This window comes from Ziziphus jujuba, chromosome 10 (assembly GCF_031755915.1).
Source record: "Ziziphus jujuba cultivar Dongzao chromosome 10, ASM3175591v1".
Classification (NCBI taxonomy): Eukaryota; Viridiplantae; Streptophyta; class Magnoliopsida; order Rosales; family Rhamnaceae; genus Ziziphus; species Ziziphus jujuba.
The window spans coordinates 29579291-29591684 of record NC_083388.1 but is presented as its reverse complement, the minus strand read 5'-3'; positions in this window follow the sequence as shown (position 1 = coordinate 29591684).

Genomic DNA, 12394 nt, shown 5'->3' with positions numbered 1-12394 from the left:
GATGGTTGAACCCTCTTGAGGATAACCAAGGTCCTCCAATAATTTCCTAAGCGAAATGCATTGATTTGCATATGAAGACCAAGCAATGTACTCGGCTTCGGCGGTGCTTTGGGCAGTTGTTACTTGCTTCTTTGCATTCCATAAGAATGGTCCACTACCAAGTGAGAAAAGATACCCCGAAGTGCTCTTCATATCATCCAAGCATCCAGCCCAATCAATATCTGAGTAGGCCATTAATTTCATCACATCTTGCTTATCATACCAAACTCCAAAGTCTTGTGTTCCTTTTAAGTATCTAAGAATTCTTTTGGCACCTACAAAATGGTTTTGGGATGGTGCTTGCATATATCTAGACAAAACACATGTGGCATGCATAATATCTGGTCTTGATGAATATACATAGAGCAAACTTTCTATCATGCTTCTATATAGGGTCGGGTTTACCTTTGGTGTGCCATCCTTCTTCTTGTATTTGTCTTCTTGGCTCATTGGTGTTGACATTGGCTTGCATTCATCAAGGTTGAACTTTTTCAAAAGATCTTTGATATATTTCTCTTGAGATATGAAAATACCCCTAGAGCATTGCATCACTTCCACTCCAAGGAAGTAATTCATTTCACCAAGGCTTGACATGTCAAACTCCTTTTCAAGTTCATTTTTCAAAACTTCCACATTCTTTTCATTTTCACCCGTGACCAACAAATCATCCACATAGAGTGAGATAACAATCATGGCTTCTTCATTCCTTATGTATAGTGTTGGCTCATTTGGACTCTTCCTAAAGCCTTGGTAGGTCAAGTAACCATCAATCTTGCCATACCAAGCCCTAGGTGCTTGCTTTAACCCGTAAAGTGCCTTGTGTAGATGGTAGACTTTGTTCTCATGTCCTTGAACAATGAAGCCCTCGGGTTGCTTGACATAAACCTCCTCTTGAAGCACACCATTCAAGAAAGCCGACTTTACATCAAAGTGGTACACCTTCCATGACATTGAGGCCGAGATGGATAGGATGAGCCTTATGGTCTCCATTCTTGAAACTGGTGCAAACATCTCTCCATAATCTACACCCACTTGTTATGCATAACCTTTTGCCACAAGCCTTGCCTTGTGCTTGCATATTGTTCCATCCGGGTTGAACTTGGTCCTAAAGATCCACTTTACACCAATTGGTTTCTTGTTTTTAGGTTTAGAAACCAAAGACCAAGTTTCATTCTTTTCTATCATATCCATTTCGGTTTGCATGGCCTCCATCCACTCTTTCTTTTGCATAGCTTCTTGAGCATTGGTAGGATCACTCAAGGCAACATTGCACATTTCATATATTTCGGACAATGGCCTTTCTCCTCTAACACCATCTCCAATCTCCAATTCGGCTCCAATGGTCTCAAGTTCATCCTCCTTATCATCTTCATTTTCTTCATTGTCATTGTCATTGGTTTCTTCTTCTTCATCATCCAACCGAGCATTATCTTCATGGACAAGAAGCTCCTCCTTTGTCCAATCCCAAACAGCATATTCATCAATCCTCACATCCCTTGTTACCACAAGTTTCTTGGTTTCCAAGTTGAAAACCCTAAAACCTTTGGTAACCTCACTAAAGCCGACCAAGATGCCCACATTTACCCTTTTGTCAAGCTTGTCTTTCATGTGTGGATGAACATGGAGAAAACAAACACTTCCAAAGATTTTTATGTTGTCCAAAGATGGTTTTTCTCCATACCATATCTCATAGGGTGTCTTGGACTCATTGGCTTTGGTGTATGCTCAGTTTTGGATGTAGCTAGTCGTATATATGGCTTTGGCCCAAAACTTCTTTGGCATGTTCTTCTCATGTATCATGCACCTTGTCATCTCCATCAAGGTCCTATTTTTCCTCTCACAAACACCATTTTGTTGTGGTGTGTATGGTGTTGTGAATTGATGCACCATTCCATTTTCTTTGCAAAAATCCTTCATAGCCAAGCTTGTATATTCTCCACCATTGTCGGTTCTCAAGCACTTCATCTTTGCATTGATTTGGGTCTCCACCATCTTTTTGAATTCCATGAACTTCTCAAGCACTTGTGACTTGGTTGTTAGAAAATATACCCAACACATCCTTGAGTAGTCATCAATGAAGGTTAGGAAGTACTTACATCCTCCAATTGATGACAAACTTATTGGTCCACACACATCCGAATGGACTAGCTCAAGCTTCTCCTTAGCTCTACATGAACCGGCTTTAGGGAATGGAAGCCGTGTGGATTTCCCTAGTTGGCATACATCACATAGGCTTTTCATCTCCTCAATCTTTGGCATGTCCTTCACAATGGCATTGGTGTTTTTCATGGCACCATAGCTAGAATGCCCAAGCCTTTTATGCCAAAGTTGAGAAATGGACTCCACTTTGGTTTTTAAGGCTTGTTCATTCTTAACTAGGTCCAATCTATAGCTTTTGTCCCTCAATGGTACCTTAAACAACTCATTACCACAAGCATCGTATATGATACATCCATCTTTTGCAAAATTTAAAGCAAAGCCTCTTTCTACCAATTGTGCTACACTAAGCAAGTTTTCACACAAACTAGGAACATATAGCACATCTTTTATAATTTTGGTACCTTCCTTGGTGATGTGATTCCGCCCGAGCCCACTCCACCGATAACCCGCTGGGGTGCTGACTCGACACGGATGAAGACTAGGCCAATCACAAGAGCTCAAATTAAGAAATTTAAAGGCAACCTGGGAGTATTTATACAAAGGGTAATCAATCTCAACAGAGCTTGTCCATAATTGAAGATACAAAGCCTATTCGAAGCATCCAAGTGGTGGAAGCCGATACGGACCCGGGTGACGGTTTTGGTACATTTTTGGAGTCCGGGAAGCATGAAATGGTTCCAATGCTTTATGGGTTCAATACATATGCCTAAGAGGTCATGGAATCAAGTTAAAACAGCCTCAAATGCAATCAAAAAGGGCTTGTACGGACAGCCTCAACAATTTGGCCGAATTTGCTGTATTGCTTGCTAGCTTTACTGTATTTTACTATATTAGCCTTTTCTTATTTTTTCAAGCATGGGCAACGTGTGGGACTTCATATTCAGCTTATTTGGCATCATAAAAATCATATAGAAGCTGATTTGAAGCTCAAAGAGGTCAAAGATTGATCAAAGTCAACTTGATCAAAAAGGCTAGCATTTTTAGTTTCCTAATTTGTTTTTACTTTTTGTTTTAGGAAACTACCATTACTTTTTGGCTTTTATTTATTTATTTTCTGGAAAAATAACTTTAGCAAGGTTTTTATTTTATTCTTTCAATTGTAAATTAATTAATTCCTAATTTAATATAAAGGAATTAATTAATCAAACTTAGATTAGGAAAGGAAGTATAGTTTCAGCCAACTAGGTTTCTTTATGTGTGGTGACTGGTTTTCTTTATGTTCTAGGGTTTTATTTTGTGGCTTTGTAGCCTATTTAAAGGCTTAGTTATCAATAAGAAAACAACTTTGATTTGATTAAGAAAATACTTGTGAGATTAATTATCTCTTTGTTCTTTGAGAACACCTAAAACACCATTAGAGAATTGGTTGTTTTAGCTTGACTTATCAATAGGTTTTCCATCCCCTATTATGGCGTCTACATTATACCAAGGTTTCTAACCACAGGTTGGTTAGGGGTTGAGGTCCATTCCATTAGAACTTGAACTTAATTAAAGATCCGGGCTAATATAATACGGGTTTAGGAGCAGGTCGTCCTAGGTTCGTATCATTTGGTATCAGAGCTAAATTTTGTTCAGGTTTGATCTATCTTTATTTGCTTTATTTTTTTTTGTGTTATTCTGCAATTTTAGCATTGGGTTAAGGTTGCATCCATCCTATACACGTTCAGCATCTTTAAAAAAAAAAAAAAAATTTCATTCCTAGTTGAATTAGGATTTCCTAGTTTTATCGTATTTTTGTTTCCTAGTTTGTTGGTTGTCTTTTATCATTGTTCTTGTTAATTTGGTTTTTGTTGATTTTTCTTTGTTGTTTTAGTCTTAAATATTTGCATTCATATATTCCACAAAAAAAAAAAAAGAAAAAAAACCAGATTGCGGCAACATTTAAAAAAAAAAAAAACTGCACATTTATGTTTATTTGGAGGTCACGGGTTTGGTGAATTTTTGGAGTTGGAATTGCAAATTTGTTGTTTATTCTTGATACTGCAGTTGTGTCTGATATTCAATGAGTGAAAAAAAAAAAAGAGAAAAAGAAAAAGAAAGCCGAATATAAAAAAAAAAATTATATATATATCGGTTTGTTGAAAATTGGTGTTGAAGTTTGTTGCTGGAAATTTTTTTTGTAACTGCTGATTTGTTAATTATTTATTCCATATTTGGAGTTTCTGGAGAGTTACTTTTGCTGCTGGATTTTTGAGTTTGAGTGTTAAATTATTTGGATTAAAATCAGTTAAAGGATTTGATACAAAACTTGAATTACAAAGAACAACAGCCAACACTTTTCTATTTTTTGTTCTCTTTGATTCTTGTTCGTATTTGAATTTCTTTTCCTGGAATTTTATTCTTGAACTCATAATCTACTACCATCTGGTGCAGTTTTCAAAAATTCCAACGTTTTCCCATTATTTTGTGTTTTCTTGTCTAGAAAGCCGAAAAATTAGGATTTGTTGGATTCTTTCGGTATTGCCTACTTTTTGCTTACTGTTTGTTGATAAGTTTAATTAAAACATACTAGTGATCTAATTGCTATTTTGTGGGTATTTTAATTAGAACTTTGAGATAATTCATTGAGTGGAAAAAGGCAAGAGTGTGTGAGCTTAAAAGAGGGTAAAAGTCGAAACTAGTGTGCAAACACGAGTGTCGAGACCTTGTTTGAGTGAAACACGTGAGGGAGTGAATATTGTGAGGATTTATTTTATTTTTGTAGTATTTTACTAACATGGCAGATTCTAGAATAAGAAGAGGAGATCCACCCTTGAGGATCAATGAGGAAGAGTCCGTAGCATTCCATGGGGATGCCCGAGCTACCGGGAGTGGAGATCAAGTGGACATGAGAGTTGTTTTGGAGTCAATACAGCGGGTTAGTGCTCAAGTTGAGCATCTGAATCAAAGGATGGGAAGGCTAGAAGTTTCCCAGGGAATTCCAAACACAAGAAATAGGCAAGAATTCCATGGAGGACGAGGGCAAAGACGAGGAGGTCGCGAGAGACCGAGAGAGGAATTTGATGAGGAGCCATTCGGTGGAGACTTTGAGGAAGGTATGGATGAAACTTTTGCTGTTCAAGATAGAGCTGGCCATGGAAGATATAGGAGGGAAGAAACAGATGACAATCTTAGCAATATCAAGATCAACATCCCACCATTCATGGGAAAAAGTGACCCCAAAGCATATTTGGAGTGGGAAGAAAAGATGGAGATGATATTTGACCGCCATAATTATTCAGAGGCTAAGAAAGTGAAATTGGCAGCAATGGAGTTTGGCCATTATGCACTCCAATGGTGGACCAATGAGCAAAACACCCGAAGGAGAGTTGGTGATGACTTGATTACTACATGGCGACAAATGAAAGGAGCCATGCGGAAGCGATTCGTACCATCACACTATCATAGGTTGCTGCATCAAAGACTTCAATTTTTATCTCAAGGACATGGATCCGTGGAGGATTATTACAAGGAGATGGAGATGCTTATGATGAGATTGAACTTGAATGAAGATAGGGAAGCAACCATGGCAAGGTTTCTTGGTGGTTTGAATCGTGAAATAGCCAATCAACTAGAATTGCAACAATATGTGGAATTGGAGGAGATGTTGCATGTGGCTATTAAATTAGAGCATCAATTCAAGAGGAGGGGTGTAAGATCATGGTTTGGAGGTGTTTCCAACAGTGGAAGGTCCAATTTAAGTGGCTTGAGGAACAGTCCCATCTATGAAAGCAAGCCAAAGCCGAAAGTCGAAGAAGAAAGTTCAAACTGGCCAAGGAAGGAGACTAGAACCAAATCTGTCCAAGCACCAAAGAATGAGGTAAAATTAGATCCTAAACCTTCTAGAACTCATGATGTTGTGTGTTTTAAGTGCCAAGGAGGAGGACACATTGCTAGCCAATGCCCGAATAGAAGAATCATGGTGTTAAAGGGCAATGACAAGCTAGAATCGGAAAGTGAAGAAAGTGAGGATGAAGCCAAGCAAGAGGAGGAGGACTTGGAGGATGAACCCGAAACCTTGCAAGCATCCAATGCTGAATTAAACTTGCTTTCTAGGAGAGTACTTGCTGCATACAAAGATGAGGATGAAATTCAAAGAGAAAACATCTTCCACACCCGATGTGAAATTCAAGGTAAGATTTGTAGTATGATTATTGATAGTGGAAGTTGTACAAATGTAATTAGTAACATTGTAGTTGATAAATTAGGCTTAATAATTATTAAACATCCAGAACCTTATAGATTACAATGGCTTAATGATAGTGGTGAAATAAAAGTGAATAAACAAGCCAAAGTAAAATTTAATATAGGTAGATATGAGGATGTAGTTTTATGTGATATTGTACCCATGATTGCTGGACATATACTATTAGGTAGACCATGGCAATTTGATAAAGATGCTACTCATTTTGGTCAAGAAAATAGTATTGTTTTCAGGTTTAAAGGGAAGAAGGTCAAGCTGGAACCATTATCTCCTAAAGAGGTTTACAAAGACCAATTACAAATGCAACAAAGGAGAGAAGACGAAAAGCTCAAGGAAAAAGCAAGTATGGCACCAACGGCTTCACCATCCTTTCAAGAAGGTAAGAATGAGGTTGTTGATCAAGGTAAAGTTTCTAAGACTCATATTGAGTGGAAAGATCAAGGAAAAATCAAAAGAGAGGGGAAAGAGAGTGGCAAACCCGAGAGCTTGGAGAAGGAAGGGAAATCCGAAGGTTTGCACCAATCCAAGGGGGAAAAAGAAAAAGAAAGAAAAGAAAGGTCAAATAGCAACTTTTATTTGAGTTTAGGGGATATTAATAAGGTTATTGAGTGTAAGAAACCTTTGCTGGTCATGATTTATAAGGAAAATTATTTTAATGATCAAACTAACTTTGAAGAACTTGAATTGCCAAGTTCAATGATTTCTCTTTTGAAGGAATTTGGAGATGTCTTCCCAAATGAAATTCCAAGTGGACTACCATCCAATCAAGAGGGAAAAGGTGAGCTTGCTATCCAAGGTAAGTCTTCTAATACTCAGCTTGTGTGGAAAGATTTTAATAAAACCAAGAGTGAAAAATTTGGTGCAAAAGCCGAGAGTGAGGAAGGTGAGATGGCCGTGAGTGAGAAAGGAAAAGGAAGACAAGAAAGGAAAAATATAAATTTTTATCTTAGCTTTGGTGATGTTAATAAAGTAATTATGAATAAGAAATCATTGCTGACCATGAATTTTAAAGATACTTATTTAAAGATGTCTTTATTGCATAGAACTTTATCTGCATTGTTGAGAGCTTTACTTAGCGGCAATTTGAAAATTTGGGAAATATTGTTTGCTAACTTTAAAAAGTGTAATTTTTATCATAATGAGCATGTATTTCTAGATTTTGTTGTGATAGTGTTTGACCCAGGAGAATTGGTTTGGTTGCACTTACGAAAGGAAAGATTTCCTAAACAAAAAAAGTCAAAGCTCATGCCACCTATGGATGGACTTTTTCAAGTTTTGGAGCCAAATAACAAGAATGCCTACAAGCTTGATTTACCGGGTGAGTATAACATGAGTGCTGCATTTAATGTTGCTGATTTAACTCCTTTTACTGCAGGTGATGATCTTGATTTGAGGACAAATCCCTTTCAAGAGGAGGGGAATGATGTGATTCCGCCCGAGCCCACTCCACCGATAACCCGCTGGGGTGCTGACTCGACACGGATGAAGACTAGGCCAATCACAAGAGCTCAAATTAAGAAATTTAAAGGCAACCTGGGAGTATTTATACAGAGGGTAATCAACCTCAACAGAGCTTGTCCATAATTGAAGATACAAAGCCTATTCGAAGCATCCAAGTGGTGGAAGCCGATACGGACCCGGGTGACGGTTTTGGTACATTTTTGGAGTCCGGGAAGCATGAAATGGTTCCAATGCTTTATGGGTTCAATACATATGCCTAAGAGGTCATGGAATCAAGTTAAAACAGCCTCAAATGCAATCAAAAAGGGCTTGTACGGACAGCCTCAACAATTTGGCCGAATTTGCTGTATTGCTTGCTAGCTTTACTGTATTTTACTATATTAGCCTTTTCTTATTTTTTCAAGCATGGGCAACGTGTGGGACTTCATATTCAGCTTATTTGGCATCCTAAAAATCATATAGAAGCTGATTTGAAGCTCAAAGAGGTCAAAGATTGATCAAAGTCAACTTGATCAAAAAGGCTAGCATTTTTAGTTTCCTAATTTGTTTTTACTTTTTGTTTTAGGAAACTACCATTACTTTTTGGATTTTATTTATTTATTTTCTGGAAAAATAACTCTAGGAAGGTTTTTAGTTTATTCTTTCCATTGTAAATTAATTAATTCCTAATTTAATATAAAGGAATTAATTAATCAAACTTAGATTAGGAAAGGAAGTATAGTTTCAGCCAACTAGGTTTCTTTATGTGTGGTGGCTGGTTTTCTTTATGTTCTAGAGTTTTATTTCATGGCTTTGTAGCCTATTTAAAGGCTTAGTTATCAATAAGAAAACAACTTTGATTTGATTAAGAAAATACTTGTGAGATTAATTATCTCTTTGTTCTTTGAGAACACCTAAAACACCATTAGAGAATTGGTTGTTTTAGCTTGACTTATCAATAGGTTTTCCATCCCTATTGTGGCGTCTACATTATACCAAGGTTTCTAACCACAGGTTGGTTAGGGGTTGAGGTCCATTCCATTAGAACTTGAACTTAATTAAAGATTCGGGCTAATATAATACGGGTTTAGGAGCAGGTCGTGTCCTAGGTTCGTATCACTTGGTGTTCAAGCACACATGTCCTTTGCCTTCTACTTTCATGAACCGGCCATCACCAATCTTCACTTTGGTTTTGTAGTTTCGTTCAAGGTCCATAAAGCCATCCTTTTGGAAACTCATATGGTGTGAGCAACCACTATCCACAAGCCAACCGAGACCACTACTTGTGGCTTTAAGGCATGTGGCCACAAATAGGTTCTCGGCTTCTTCATTAACCACATTGGCTTGTTGTCTCCTTTGCTTGCATACTTTGGCAGTGTGGCCTTTTCCTCCACATCTTTCACAAGATGCATCCGGCCTCCAAAAACACTTGGATGGTGGATGTCCAAGCTTCTTGCAATGAGGACAAGGTGGATGCCCTCCTCAATTTTGATGGCTTTGTTGTTGTTGTTGTTGATTCCATCCAGTTTTGTTGTTGTTGGTTGTAAAACCGGTTTGGTTGGTGTTGTTGCTCTTCCTTCCTTTATTCTTCTTTTTGTTGCCGTGGCCACCATAGAATGCACTCTTTATGGTCTCCTCCTTTCTAATGGCTCTCCTTTGTTTGGTTGCTTGAAGAGCATTGATGAGCTCACTCAAGGTTATTTCACTAAGATTTCTAGATTCTTCAAGGGAGGAAATCTTAGCTTCAAACCTTTCGGGTAAGCTCACCAATACTTTCTCTACTACCCTTTGATAGGTCAATTGCTCACCAAGGACCCGAATTTGATTTACCACTTTGAGCATTCTTTCCATGAAATCCTTGACAAGCTCATTTTCCTTCATCTTCAAGGTCTCAAACTTTCTTCTTAGGTTTAAAACTTGCATTTGCCGAGTTCTAGTATTTCCATGGAATTCCTCTTGAAGCTTTATCCAAACCTCTTTAGCACTTGTACATGACATTATTCTTGTAAAAATGGAATCACTCACGGAGGAGTGCAAGGTAGTGAGGGCCTTGAACCCCTTGGCAACTTCGGCCTCATATGCATTTCTTTGTGCTTGGGTTGCATTAGCTCTCAACTCTTCCACTACATAACCTTCTTCTATGACTTCCCATAAACCAAAGGCTTGAAGGTAGGCTTTCATTTTTATACTCCAAATGGAATAGTTTTGGCCTTCAAACTTAGGTGGTGTTGGGGTTGCAAAGGATTGTGAGGCCATTCGAAAAAATGGTTGTTGAAAAGTTTTGAAAAATGGACACAAGAACAAGCTCTCGGGTGGTGGTGTTTTGGTGATTTTCAACTAGTCTTTTTGGGAGGTTTTGGTTTCGGTTGGAAGGCTTTAGGTGGGGGATCCTCTCACAAATAAAATGGTCTAGGCTGAAAGCTCACAAGGTCCTAAGAAATTACACTATGCTCTGATACCATGTTGGAATTTGGTGTAGGTTTATGTTGTTGTACCCTAGAGCACAATCATTCAAGGTGTTAGTCAAGAATGATTGTTGTTGGTTCTTGGTTCTTAATTTTGTTTTTGGGTTTGTTAAGGTTTTTTTTTGGTTTTAATAGAGGTTTAGGATTCTTGAGAAGGTTGTTAGCTTTTGGAAAGAAGAAGAAACCAAAATGTAGTAGTTGAGAGAGAGAGAGCCAAAAATGTTATTTTTCAAAATCTGTTTTTTTAAATATTTTCTTTCTCAACGTTTTTCATTACAATTTTCATACTTTTAAATACATCAAAAAGACAATAAGGCATGCTGCCATATTGAACAATAAATACAAAAGCATTAAAAGTAACCAACCAAGCCAAACTACCTCAACTAACTCTAATCAATGTGCTGGGCATGCAAGAAACCTTCTTTAATGGGCAGTTCAGCTTGTCTAAGGCATTTGAATTTGAAACCAGCTCCATTTGACTTGAAAATTGGAGGGAAGCCTTTTTGAATATTAAACTATGTTCTACCCAAAAATCAGATAAAACAAAGTCCATTTACCCATTCAAAAGTAATCAAACCCGAGGCAGTTTTGCCCAGTTTTCTGGGCAACAAAGCTACACAAGGGTCAGATTGTTTTGAGATTAACTCAGCCTTCCCAGCTCCAAATTGGGCCATTCTTTTTGTTGCTGCTTCCTATGCATATCTAGTTTATCATATCCAAAATTCAAATCCAAATCCTAAACCTACTTCAAACAGCATCCAAGGAAATGGACTTATGTTGCTGGAAATACAATTCCAGCAACTAGACAAAAAAGGCCTTAAGCTAGATAATGAGCTTAGGGCATTACAAAAAGGATATTGTTCTTAAACATTACATGATAAAATAAAATGCATAAACATAAATAATGTTTGGTCTTTGATGTTGCAAAACAAAGAGTGCAAGTGTAACCGAACTACCTTGCACATTGTAGACAAAAAAGGCCTTAAGCTAGATAATGAGCTTAGGGCATTACAAAAAGGATATTGTTCTTAAACATTACATGATAAAATAAAATGCATAAACATAAATAATGTTTGGTCTTTGATGTTACAAAACAATGAGTGCAAGTGTAACCGAACTACCTTGCACATTGTGGCAAGATCACCACATTTCAACACTTAGGGGGTGCACCGGACACCATGCGACGTGCGGTGCTTTTCAAGCCGCTGGACCCTACATACGGCTGAGCCATTTCTAGGGTAGGCAAGCTGTTAAACATAAAAGATAACTCTTCCTAAGGCCCCCACCGAGGTCTCCAGACTCCCTAACGTTGCCGTCAGCCACCACATCCCAGTTCTGGAATTTAAACCCAATTCTCTTTCAAAATTCACCCTAGTTGCGTTGTCAGATAGGCTTCCCCCATTTCTTAGGATTGACTAACCCATGTGCAAGTGTCGTTCACATGGAACCTTTTCCTTCTTCTGCCTTCAAAGTTCTTATTTGAATATTTGCTACTACCACCAAGATCTGCAGCGATGGCTACTCCACCCGGGCTTGTACCCCAGGTTTTAAAGTGACTACCATGCCCTCCTACTCATCGGGGCCTAGCTCTTGCCCCGATGGCTGGGGATAGGTCGCGTGCTTCAGTGCCATCTATTTTCGAGGCAAGTTGATTCGGTAGGTGAGTTGTTACACACTCCTGAGCAGATTTTGACTTCCATGACCACCGTCATGCTGTCTTAATCGACCAACACCCTTTGTGGGTTCTAGGTTAGTGCGTAGTTAGGCACCATAACCTAGCTTCTGGTTCATCCCTCATCGCCAGTTCTGCTTACTAAAAATGGCCCACTTGGAGCTCTCGATTCCGTAGCGCAGCTTAACAGAGCAGCCGCACCGTCCTACCTATTTAAAGTTTGAGAATAGGTCGAGGGTGTTATGCCCCCGATGCCTCTAATCATTGGCTTTACCCAATAGATCTCATTTGCAGGCTCTAGCTATCCTAAGGGAAACTTTGGAGGGAACCAGCTACAAGACAGTTCGATTAGTTTTTTGCCCCTATACCCAAGTCAAACGAATGACTTGCACGTCAGTATCGCTACGGGACTCCACTAGAGTTTCCTCTATCTTC